This window comes from Protopterus annectens, chromosome 9.part0, assembly GCF_019279795.1.
Source record: "Protopterus annectens isolate FY-2018-M chromosome 9.part0, PAN1.0, whole genome shotgun sequence".
Classification (NCBI taxonomy): Eukaryota; Metazoa; Chordata; order Ceratodontiformes; family Protopteridae; genus Protopterus; species Protopterus annectens.
In genome coordinates, this window is record NC_056743.1 from 1,368,907,584 (window position 1) to 1,368,920,506 (window position 12,923).

General features: G+C 36.1%; 1 protein-coding gene across 2 annotated transcripts in view; it reads right to left on the reverse strand.

The window, feature by feature from the left end:
• LOC122812081 (gamma-aminobutyric acid type B receptor subunit 1-like) overlaps positions 1-12,923 on the reverse strand; it is a 2,214,644-nt gene that overhangs the window by 1,873,719 nt on the left and 328,002 nt on the right. The window contains exon 2 of one of the 2 annotated variants that reach the window (XM_044084350.1): positions 10,277-10,320. The exons of the other annotated variant lie outside the window; for it this stretch is intronic. The gene's annotated coding sequence lies outside the window, so the exon portion shown is untranslated. The remainder of the gene's footprint in view (positions 1-10,276; positions 10,321-12,923) is intronic. 2 annotated transcript variants of the gene reach the window in all.

Genomic DNA, 12,923 nt, shown 5'->3' on the forward strand with positions numbered 1-12,923 from the left:
TTCTCACTAACAAAAAGGTAACTGGAGCTGACACCAACAGTTTTTTATTTAATAGACTTATTCTGGCTTTTACGCAGTTGGTGTTCTTATCGACATGGTGTGCAGCAGGTTTTATTTTCATTTTCGCTCATATATATATATGTGTGTGTCCCAATGCAATATTTATATATGCACATTTATATATATGTATATATATGTATGTGTGTGTGTATATATATATATATATATATATATACACACACATACATATATATGTATACATACATACATATATATATGTATACATTATATATATATATATATATATATATATATATATATATATATATATATATATATATATATGTACAGATAAATTACACATACACAGCAAGGTGATACTTTTTATTGCCCTTATTTAAAGAAACTCATTAAGACCTGTGCATGGGTTCACCGTAATACTATAAAAGTAATTTATAGGACGCAGTGCAACAATGTGATGCATTTTATGTTGGCAAGACAATAAATAAATGTAATCATAGGATTTCATGTCAACTGGCAGAAATCCACTCATCATCATCTACTTTCGGCTCTTCCCATTAGGGGTCGCCACAGCGGGTCACCTGTTTCCATTTCTTCCTGTCCTCTGCATCTTGCTCTGTCACAACAACCACCTGCATTTCCCCCCTTACCACATCCATAAACCTTATCTTAGGCCTTCCTCTTTTCCTGTTACCTTTTAGCTTCATCCTTAGCATCTTTTTCCCCAATATACTCAGTATCCCTCCTCAGCACATGTCCAAACCAATGTAATCTTGCCTCTCTGGCTTTGTCTCCAAACCTTCCAACCTGGGCTGACCCTCTAATATACTTATTACTAATCCTGTCCTACCTCGTCACACCCAGTGCAAATCTTAACATCTTTAACTCTGCCACATCCAGCTCAAACTCCTGCCTTTTTGTCAATGCCTCTGTCTCCAACCCATATAACATAGTCGGTCTCACTAACCTCTTGTAGACCTTCCCTTTCACTCTTACAAGTACTCGTCTGTCACAAATCACTCCTGATACTCTTCTCCAACCACTCCATCCTGCCTGTAATCTCTTCTTCGCCTCTCTTCCACTCTCACTATTACTCTGAACTATTGACCAAGTATTTAAACTCATCCACCTTCTTCCTCACCTCTACTCCTTGTTTCCTCACCTTTCCTCCATCCTACCTCTCATTCACACACATATATTCTGTCTTAGTCATGCTGACATTCATTCCTCTTCTCTCTAGAGCATATCTCCATCTCTCCAGGGTCTCCTCCACCTGTTCCCTACTCTCACTACAGATCACAATGTCATCTCCAAACATCATAGTCCATGGGGACTCCTGTCTAATCCCATCTGTCAACCTGTCCATCACCACTGCAAATAAGAAAGGTCTCAGAGCTGATCCTTGATGTAACCCCACCTCCACCTTAAACACATCCATCACTCCCAACGCACAGCTCACCGCTGTCACACTACCCTTGTGCATATCCTGTACCACTCTTACATACTTCTCTGACACTCCTGACTTCCTAATACGATACCACAACTCCTCTCTAGGCACCCTGTCATATGCTTTCTCTAAGTCTACAAAAACGCAATGCAACTCCTTCTGACATTCTCTGTACTTCTCCATCAACACTCTCAGAGCAAACATCGCATCTGTAGTGCTCTTTCCCGGCATGAAACCATACTGCTGATCTCTAATCATCACGTCCCTTCTTAACCTGGCAGAAATCCACTGTGGTTGTAAAAACAATGCACTAGATAAACACCTTTTATGCATAGAAGACATACAGGGTTTAAGTTCCAGATACTGGATCGCATAGACATGGGTGATCTTGAAGGCGATATCCTGAATGTACTGGAAATGTGAAGTCATATGGCAATTAAAGCTGAACTCTTTCAGAAAGCCTGTACTAAATTATTACTGTTCACTTCAAAGCATACTGGAACTTCGAAAATAACTACATTGCTTACAAGATTAATATTATTTTATTTTATTTTTCCACTATCCTTATTTAAGTATTGATTTTAATTTTATTCTATATGAAATGTTCACTACTTTATAAGGACACTATTTTTTTTTTTACTATCCCACACCTGCCAGCAATAAATTAATGTACTTTCCCGGTTTAATTTACTCATTAAATGTACATATAATGTTGCATTCTTGTTTTAATTTTGGTTTGCTGTTTTTAATATTCATATTGGTTATTTTTTTAAGATTTTCTGTAGAGATATATATATATATATATATATATATATATAGGTTTCTTGCACACAGACTTGAAGACATCTAGATAGATGAAAGTGATTTTTTTAATAATAATTTATGGAAATAGATTATATTTTAGACAATGTATTTTTCTGGATGCCAAAATATATGTTTTTGATTGCCTAATAGTCTAATGTTTAAATATTTCCAACCTTGTATTATAACGTCTTTGATAAATTCACAGACTTGGTTTAATAATAATCTGTTTAATAAGACATACCACATAAATTTTATTACATCGTTATTATTATTTTATTAATTTTATTTAAAGTGCGCAAGGTTTAAATTATTAGGACATTGATAAATAGGGCAGTACCAGCTTGAATATCACACTAAGGATAGGGGAAGGGATTTTAACTTGTTATTATGTATACCCATACACTTTGTTTTCCAACTAAATAAACCACTCTCATATCTGATAACAGGTATATTAGTCAGAAAGTTTGAGATGAAACTATCATTCTGTGTTTAATTTTTTTGTTTTGTTTGTATCGCTCGTCTGTGCTTAAAGGATTTTCAACTGGAAACAGACCGTCTACCCTGCTTGGATTCATTCTGAATACCTAATAGAGTTAATAATTCTGTATAATATTAATACTATTTTAAAATAAGTTTTTATTATTTTGATTTAGGACATTTTTAAGTTTGCTACTTCTACTACCATTTTCTGTTTTTTAATATATAGTGATTAGCTAGACATACAGGAATTGAAAAAAAAAACTTCCACACAAGTTTCTTGCACTGTTTTTTTATGCAAAAAATACTAGCATGCCTGTGATCAATTATTTTTAACCCACTATATATACTGTTTCCACTTACTCCTGTATGTTTGTATATTTTGCATGAACATCCATTTAATAAAACAATATCTGAGCTAAAGTGCCATATATTTAGATTATTATATGTTTATAGATTCATAGGTAAGTACTAGGCTGTCTGCTTTATTAGGCTATTTTAATCCTTGTCAGTTTCCCTTTTTGTGCTCAGAATAACCTATCCCATTTGGTTATAGATTAGCCTTACCTATCCCATAGTTTATAATTATATATCCACCCTAGTAACAATAACTGGGTTGATACCATTGCTAATTTGAGGGGACACATGCATGGGATAAAGCATTTAGGAGCTGTATCTGTCCACTTGTGGTACAGGGAGCAGTCCTGGGGTAAATTTTCTGCTTCCCATCCATTGATTCAAGTTGCACTTGAAAATGGACAAGGATGAACTTTGTTTAATGTGGATGTTGAGTCTATTCCACGGCAGTGGTATGCTCTGCAAGGTATACCCGAACCCTCCAAAACATTGCAGAAGAAGTTTAGATCCCTAGAACGAGTATTTCCATTATAGGGGGTATTATTATACTCTTCTCACATCATCACTCTATCTGCATCATATGAAACTGGATTTAATGAACATGTTTTTGTTTTAGCTTTTAATTTCAATTATGAATTAGTTAAGTAGTGCTGAACCATGGACCCTTTTTCATGGAAGACTCATGGGTATAGTAACTTGGAGTAAATTTCATTACACAGTGCTACATATAATTATTCTACATAGATTTGCAATAACAAATACATTTTCAGGGATTCAGAACTGTTGTGTCATCACCTAGTCAACTCTATTTATTATGCATGTACAATATCCCAGATCATCATTACTAATGCATGCAGCCAGGCCAGTGTATGGGATGTGTAGCTGCTTGTCGCAGCCCAAACAGAGACACATGGGAAGATCATACTAGACCAACATGTAAAACAGAAAAACAAGAGCATCAGTGGTAAACACTAATTACATACAAGCTTCTTGGTTTTATGTTGTACATATAGATGGTGATACCATGGTGATGTTCATTTGTTGTAAATCAAGACAAAGGATATGCGGAAAGTGATTTATGGAGCAAAGCAAGGCTTGAGTGTAGAGATGGTAGTAGGGTAACGAAAACAACAGAAAATGTCAGAAGATGACAAAGGGATCTGCTGAACATAGCGGTGATTCAGAACATACTGGCAAAGGAAGTATGACCATACACACAAAAACATCCATCCATCTGAGATATTTGTGAATAGACAATGTGAAACTCAGACAGGACAGGTGGGGGTAGAGTAAAGTAATATGACTTATAGCATTCCTTACATTAACACATTTTTTTTTTATTTTAATCAGTGTACCTGTACTATAGTGTAAACATACTGAAATACAAAATATCAACCTTGAAGGGATTTAAACATGTCACCCTTTCTATTGATATTGTTTTAAACACAGGGTGAGGCATTGCAGAAGTCCTACTGAAGGGGTCGGGGAAGCACATCACAAGAATGTTACATAAGAACAGACTAGAATCAGAAATCAAAAGACCCTCCTAAGGAGATTTGAACCCTGGATTTTTTGATTATATTCTCCTTCACAGAGTATTAGTAAGGCGAGAAACTTCAGCAGTCTTAGTGAAGGGGTCAGAGAAACGTATATCAGGGTAATGTTACATACAAGCAGACTGGAAGCAGAAATCAAAAGACAGGCCTTGAGGTATGTGAACCCAGAACATTCTTCAGTGACATGATCCTAAACACAGCACTGTAGAAGTCCTACTAAATGGGATAGGGAAGTGCTTATCAGAGGAATGTTATACAAGAGCTGACTGGAGGCAGAAATAAAAAGATAGGCCTCAAAGGATTTTAATGCATGACTTTCTTCAGTGATATGTTCCCAAACAAAGCATTAACAAAACGAGTGAATGCAGACATCCTACTGAAGGGATCAAATGAAACATATCATGCAAATGTTAAATATGAATAAAAGCGGGGGAAAAGCAAAATAAAAATATAACCATGAGGGTATTGCAATACCCCACTTTGTGCATTGACAGTCAACATAGCAAGGCATTAACAGCATAGCAGCAGTCAGAATGAAGACATAAGTTTTACTCCATATCATATTTGACAGTTGCCATGCAACAGCATTCAGCTGGTTTGCATGAGCAATGGCAATATCTGCAGGGCTTGACATTATCTGGTCTTTATTTTTGCTGCACAATGAAAAGTTCCATTTCCCATTAGTTACACATGAGCATTGAGGGTGCTCTCTCTGACTAGTCATACACTGCACAACCACAAAAACATAATTGTTTTATAAGTCCTTTTGAGACCCGAGTATGGTGCTTATCTTTAGTTTGACCAGATTAAAGGTTACAAATGAGAGTAAAGCATATAGACGAAAAGAAGAAGCAATTACAGAGTACAACAGAAGGTGAGCAAATATGGCATAATCAAGATAGAGCTGGAGTAGGTGGAATAAACATTTTTGGGGGATAAGTGCCTATTTTTTTAAAAGAAGGTAAACTTAGGGAAGGAAGGAAAGGAAGCAATTGGAGGGCGAGAGGGGTAGGTTAGGTAGCAGGGAAAGTCAGAAAAGACTAACAGGTTGCGAGGTAACACAATAAGGGAGAAGAAGTACAATACTGAAGGAGACGTCAGACAAACAGGGAAGGTAACAGTTAGTAGGGGTTGTAAAACTAGCAAGGGTGGGCAATGACACAAAAGAGAGGGGGACACCAAGTGTGGGGGGGGGGTAGAAATGGGCATTTACAGATGCAGTCTTTTCCAGTAAAGAAACAGTTGGAGGTTACTTTTAATATGGGTGCTGTCATCACTGCATTCTGGTTGAGAAGGTGAAGCCAGTGTTGGACAGTGATAGGACTCACTGAGTCAGAGGTGTATGGTCTCCACATGGCTGATGTGTGCCTTTAACCTCATGTCAGTGATATCTCCCACAGTAGCTACCAGGTACTGATGGGTGACAAAGGTCTCACCTTCATTCACATTGCTACTGTTTCAGACTCCAGTTCAGGGCTACTTGATGCAGGTGGTTCAGGTAGGACAGGAGGTGTTGAAACAACTGTGGCATTGTGGCTTCAATGCAGATGTGCTTTATTGTGCTGGAGTTTCTGCTGTCAACTCTGGTGGGGATAATAGACCTCAATGTTGGGCTGGTTGTATGTTGCTGTGCTGCTGAATATAGTAGTAAAACAAAACGAGAAAAACAAAAATAAATATTTATGTAAGAGAAAGGATAGCTACAAAGAGGGCGGGGGAGAAAATACCAAAAGAACCAAAACTGCTTTCTAACTATTATTGCTACTAATACAGTTAAATACAATACACTTTGCTAAAACAACAGCAACTTGACATAAAGTAGTACAAATAGAGCATTAACAGCTGTGGCTATTTAGCTAGATCAACACCTGTCTGTAGCCAGTGATGTATTTTTGAGGTCTGCAAATACGTATGTATACAAAGTAAATGTGCTGCTCAGACAGACATATTTCAGTCACAGCTGTTAGTTACAAGACAGCCAGTCCTACTGTAAGTTGCGACATGTCCAGCAAACCAGTAATGATGACCTTACATATATGGACCATGTGCTGCTTCAGTGATTCTACCAGTCAGAAAAATATCCCCAAAATGCTTTTCCAATCACACCAGTGTGTACATGTGTGGGGAGTGGAGGGGATTGATCCCAATGACACCCTCATCAATGTGACAACAAAAACACTTAACATGAAGATCCATTTTGTCCACCTAGAAAAAAAAGGCTTAAAAGCATGCCTAACATAACACCTTTGATCCATATTGGTACCGATAGATGTGGTGCTGGTGTATGAAGGTTATACCATATTTTTATTTGTGTACTCCTGTAAATATTAAAAGCCAAACTTTTTATGACTGCATGAATACTCACCTCAATGCTTGCTGAGGTACTCCAATCTGCCCCTGTGTATCTGCCAGTTCCTTTCAATCTCTTCAAGGGCTAGAGACATAAAAGGGACATATTGCAAAAAGTGTGGATGGCCCACCTGAAAGCTGTACTTACAGACGGATGTGGTACCTGTAACTTAACTTCTCCCTCCCGCAGGTGAATGTGGTCAGTATTCTGATGCCATGTTACTAGAATGGTGGCAGAACTGTCTCCATGTACATGGCATGCCAGTTGCATGGATAACAGCATTGGCCAAATTATTCTACGCTTCAGGATAGCCTTCCTGTAGAATGCACAGAAAAGTCTTGGGCTCCTGCTCGCACCTCTGAAATAAAACAGTTCTTGTATGTCCCATCTGTCATACAACACTGGGCATCAACAGCCACTTCATTTGTATGATGGATGGCAAACAATGAAAATATAGGTATTATATTATAGTTTGAAATAGCTCTTTAAGTTGTGAAACATGACAGTCCTCCATCCATGATATGCTGCTGAGAATGCACTCTTTACAAGGACTCCATCTGCAGATGGTTAAACACAGAATGGCAATTCCCACACCCCTAAAAAATAGGCTGAGTGTTCAGACATGGAGTTGCCCACTGGTGCTCAGGCATGTGCACAACATCATGTAAACATCTCCAGCAAATGTTCACCAGTTTTGTCATTATGCAAATTGAGTGCTAAACAATAATAAGTCCTAAATAGCATAATCATCATGCCCAGACATGTCAGTCTACATGATGACATGCATACCTCGCAACTGCACAGATGTTTGCAGAATGTCCAGATTTTTGCCTCATATTTTGGTTTGTTTTTCATAAAATTGTGGTTTTCTGCCAAATTAGTGGCAATTCATCAAAGACTGAAGTTAGAAAATAATGACAGATATTTGAGTTTCACAGTTCATACCCTTCAGAAAATGCACGCAAATGCAAAACCTGTTATTCTATCAACTTTCTAACTTTGTAAGAGCAATAGTTAAAATTTGTCCCTATTTTTGGGCCTCTGTCTCACTATTATTTATGGCTTTGTCCAGATTTCTTGCTCAAAGAGGTTGAGAGGTATGAAGCAAGCAGAGAGCCTCACTGCATTAAGAAGATCTTTAAAGCACATACTTCTAGCCAGGGTGCTGTTTCATCTAGTGCACTTTCTGGCAGAACCAGCTCCCTGTGCAAATTTTAATAACTGTTCCCTGCTCTTGACTGGTTTGCTTATAGGTGCACAGTGGGTTCATAATTTTCTATAGCTGTCTTTTTATGTGTGTGTGTGTGTGTGTGTGTGTGTGTGTGTGTGTGTGTGTATATATACATATATATATATATATATATATATATATATATATATATATATATATATATATATATATATATATATATAGTTCCCCTTCACAAAGTCGAACGTTCAGAAACTCGAAATGCATATGGCCGAAGCCATATGCTTGAGTTTCTGAAGCTCAACTTCATGAAAGGGAGCTAAAAAACAGAAAAACATAACACAACAAAGTGTTTCTACAGGAGGAAAGCCCCCCTGCACCCCCCACGTGGGGGGCTGCACTCCCCCGCTACTTATTTATTCCAACTCCAAGATTGCACTACAGCACAGAAAGGGAAATCTCCCATTCTGTGCTGTATGCCGTTCCCCATTCACAGAGTCGAGCTTCCACAATTTCAAGCATATGGTCTCGACCATATGACTTGAGATTGTGGCCATTCGACTTTGTGAAGGGGAACCATATATACACATATATACATACACACACACAGACATATACATACTATATAAATATATATATATATATATATATATATATATATGTATATATATATATATATGTATATATACACATACATACATACACAAACATATTTTATCCGCATTTTTCCTCAGGTGCAATATAGAACACTCTCAAGCAGTGAGAGCCTCCTACAAGCAATACTTAATACTATGTATGCCTTTGTGCTGATTTTCAGTTTTTTTTTTTTTTTGGGGGGGGGGGGGCAGTTCAGTCACACACTCTGAGTGTATGATTTTGGCCTCCTGCAAGCACACATCTTCTATGACTGTGGCATCTCCAAGTATATTTGCAGAACATACTTTAACTGAACACAAGCATATTGCTGAGTTTAAATATAAAGTAGGCACAGCTTTGTTTTGTGGCATTTAAACATTTCTGAATCACTCCGACAGCTAGTTTTGCTTCATTATACCATCATTAGCATGTAGTGCAGCTGACAGCATGTCTTGGTCTAACTGCACATGCAGCTGGGTTTCCTGAATCATACATACACACCATGTGTGTGGCCAGTTGTCAAGCAAATGTTTTAGCATTATGTCGCAAAATTTTTCTGAATCTGAATATGTAAGCACAGAACAATTTACATAATTTTGAAAAAGAAATGCTCATTCTAAGAACAGAATGCAAATTAGTGCTTGGTTTTAAGTCACACTGGTGAAACATTCAGGTAGCACAACTAGGTAACTTGACTATGGGTGGGTTTACAAACAACAGATTGCAGACAGCAGTAGCCCCTATGTAGTAACTAACTGTAAGAAGAGAACTCATTAAATCATACTAAAGCACCGAAGTCAACACAGAATCATACCAGATAGCAAGATGTAGCACTGCAGAACACAAATATAAAAAATAAAAAACAGTGATAACGTAAAACGTATAGATACTGCAAGTAACATTCTCTTAGGAAACTGCAACGTTTAATACAATGAGGAATCAAAACCTCAAATACAAATGAATAAAAGATAAAAAACTAAAATCAGCAAATGTAAGTATTTTTGTGTATGTTTGGGAGGGGGGCAAGCCCTGAACCACCCATGTGAGAGCAAAATCCACTCTTACAAAAGTTATATATACCAGTCCCATGGTTTGCAGAAACACTACAAACACAAAGAAGGGAAAACTTTCCCAAAACAAAGGAATCACTGTTAAGTATCAGTGCACTATTTGAAATCTCACAGACAGTGAGACTCTATGGAAAACAGCAACTAATATTGTGTTCCTCACTATTTTATAATTCAGGAATTTGATACTCAGAGAATTTGATCTTAGATATCTATAGATATACCTGCAAATAAAGTACCCTTATAGAAAGCCAGATTCAATAAAAAATACAAAATATAGTCCCATAGATGATACTAACACTGCTACAATATATTAAAATAATAAAACACATTCACATTTCAACATGAAATGAACACACATAAAAATATTACCTCTCCATAGAAAGACATACAAAAGAGAGACCACAGTGTCAAACCTGTAAAAACAAAATCATGAATCACATAAAAAATATGAACTTTTCCATATGAAGATGCATAAAAAAACATAAAGGAAAAAAATGCAAAAAAAAATCCATGTTTGGTAATGAATAACTGCCCTCCTTAAACTGAGACAGGAATTTCATGCTTAAAAATAAGTTAATAAATAGAAACACAAAATCTTGGGGAATACAGTCATATTTGCAGCACAAATACAACACAACATTATACTAAGCATTAAATAAAATAGAAAAGAATAAGAGTAACAAAAATATTTACATTTTTACACTGTGTTTTAGTGCAGAGTTATAATATTTTTAGTGTGTTGTGAGGGTTGAGATAATACATTAATAAGGTTATTTGTATTGTTCTATATGGGCTGTTTTAGAAAGTAACATATTGCCAATGTTGCTTTGGTTATCAATCAGTCATTTAAATGGCAATAAATCTATGACACAGGTAAAGTGAATATAAACAAACTATCTACTTTACTTAAAATAAGCTGCTTTATCCTTCCACATGACTGATATTATTATCAGTAATTACCTTCTCAAGGGTTTTAATACGTGGGTTGGAATTATTTTTCTCCCATTAGGGAAGTAGTAGCAAACTATCCAAGACTGATCCATTCCTGTTTTTGTCATTAATGGTTGACAAAGAAAATCAAATTGATTGCCTGTCTGAAACTCACCATGAGTTTTTGTGGCTGATGCAGGAAAGAATCTTCTATCACGAAGAACTTAACAGCACAAGTTATCTTTGAATATAGATACATACGCACATGCATATACACAAATCCCTACACAGAAATAATTACTGATGAGTGTTATTTTAGAATGTTATTTTTTGGTCCTTTTTTAGTAAACTCCATTTTATTAAAATTACATTCCAATCACAGAAAATAAATCAGATTTGGCCAATAACAGTGAAAGCTAGTAAAGATAATTTTGGCACAGTGGTATACTCTGTTTAACTTTCCATTGCCAAAATGAGGAGCATATCTTGTTATTTTTAAATAAAACTGTTACTGGACTAACTCTTGCATCCACTGTATATATTCCATTCTATTTATGCTACGTTAGTATGGCTTTTTAAAAGGAATAAATTGCATTATTACATCCATCCCATCTATCCCTACACAGTATTTGAAAACATTACAAGTTCTGGCAGTGAAGGCTAACAGCTTTCTTTACAGCTTTCCTTACCGTTTACAATTATCTATCTGAAGTACTTTCACATTCTGACAGAAAAAGCTAACGTTTCCTTTAGAACCTGCACTAACATTTTACTGAATTACGATAAATGCAGAATGCAGACAAGATTAGCTTATGAAAAAGATATTTGAGTAGAATTTTCTTCTCCTGCAGCTAACAATAGTGTATGCAAAAACTCCTGTATAATGAAAATGTATGCAAACAGAGATTGAGTAGGAAATGCTCTGCCATAAGACTAAGTATTTTCCATGAAGACTGAGGAAGTGATTTTCAGTTGGGAAGATGCAGTCAGGCAATGTATTTTAATTCAAAATCTTAATAAATTTAATGCAACTATTTAGAAGGATCTAAAAATTCAATTTTTACACAAAAAGGTATTTATCCATGGAATATTATACAACAGATGACATCAATAAAAACTGAGGAATGAGTAATGAAACTCCTGAACAAATTCTAATTTGTGGAAAAGTTCCAGAAATAATTTTATTCAAAGCCAAGAGCACCTGCCAACTGTTGCCAGAAACCCACAAAATTAGTTATTTGATTAAAAAGAAAATAAAAGCATTTCTTCACTCTAGACTAATGCAAATTAGGAAATATGTTCCTTCAAAGTCCATTAGTTTAATAGTTGTTGATTTAATTAGCAGGCTCCTGGATTGTGTTGCTGCTTACAGAAAACACAGTTTGGTGCTTCACATGACCATTCTACTTTCCTCACAGGATGACACAGTTAGTTACTTATAATTCAGATTTATGAGTTTAGCTGGTCCATTTTCTTTGGTTTTGCCTTGTATTTCAAACTGTTATGTTAATTGTCCACAATTTATCAGGTAGTTTAGTTTTCCATGCCAAGACACAGCACCAACACTGTTCTGTTGGATAACTAATTGTCCAGTGGACAATTTCTCAGGCAGTTTTGCTTTCCACACTAAGACACAGAGCCAGCAATCTTTAGAATGGTATCCACTGATTTACTTAGACTGGATTGAGGCATGTGCCTCTTTCTTCTTCAGAGTCTATATATTTACAAAATCTTTATAGAGACAACTTCATAACCCCATTGACACACATCTATAACCTGTGTATTACAACTAATATTATTGCTAATATTTGGAAAAATGCCCCTCTCTAAGAAAACCAAATTCATCCACTCCTTCAGATTTCCAGCCCATTTTTATTCTCCATGTTCTAGGAAAGATTATGGAAAAAATGACTTTTTACTTGCATCTCACTCAATACATCATCCAATACCACCTTTTCTCTCAAGACCGATGTGGCTTTTGATTTGGTCACTGTACATCTAGAGGTATTTGAACACTCAGAGACAACATTGCTGTTGGAACAGACAAAGGCCTAATTATTGGAGCCACTGCTATTGACTTCATCAA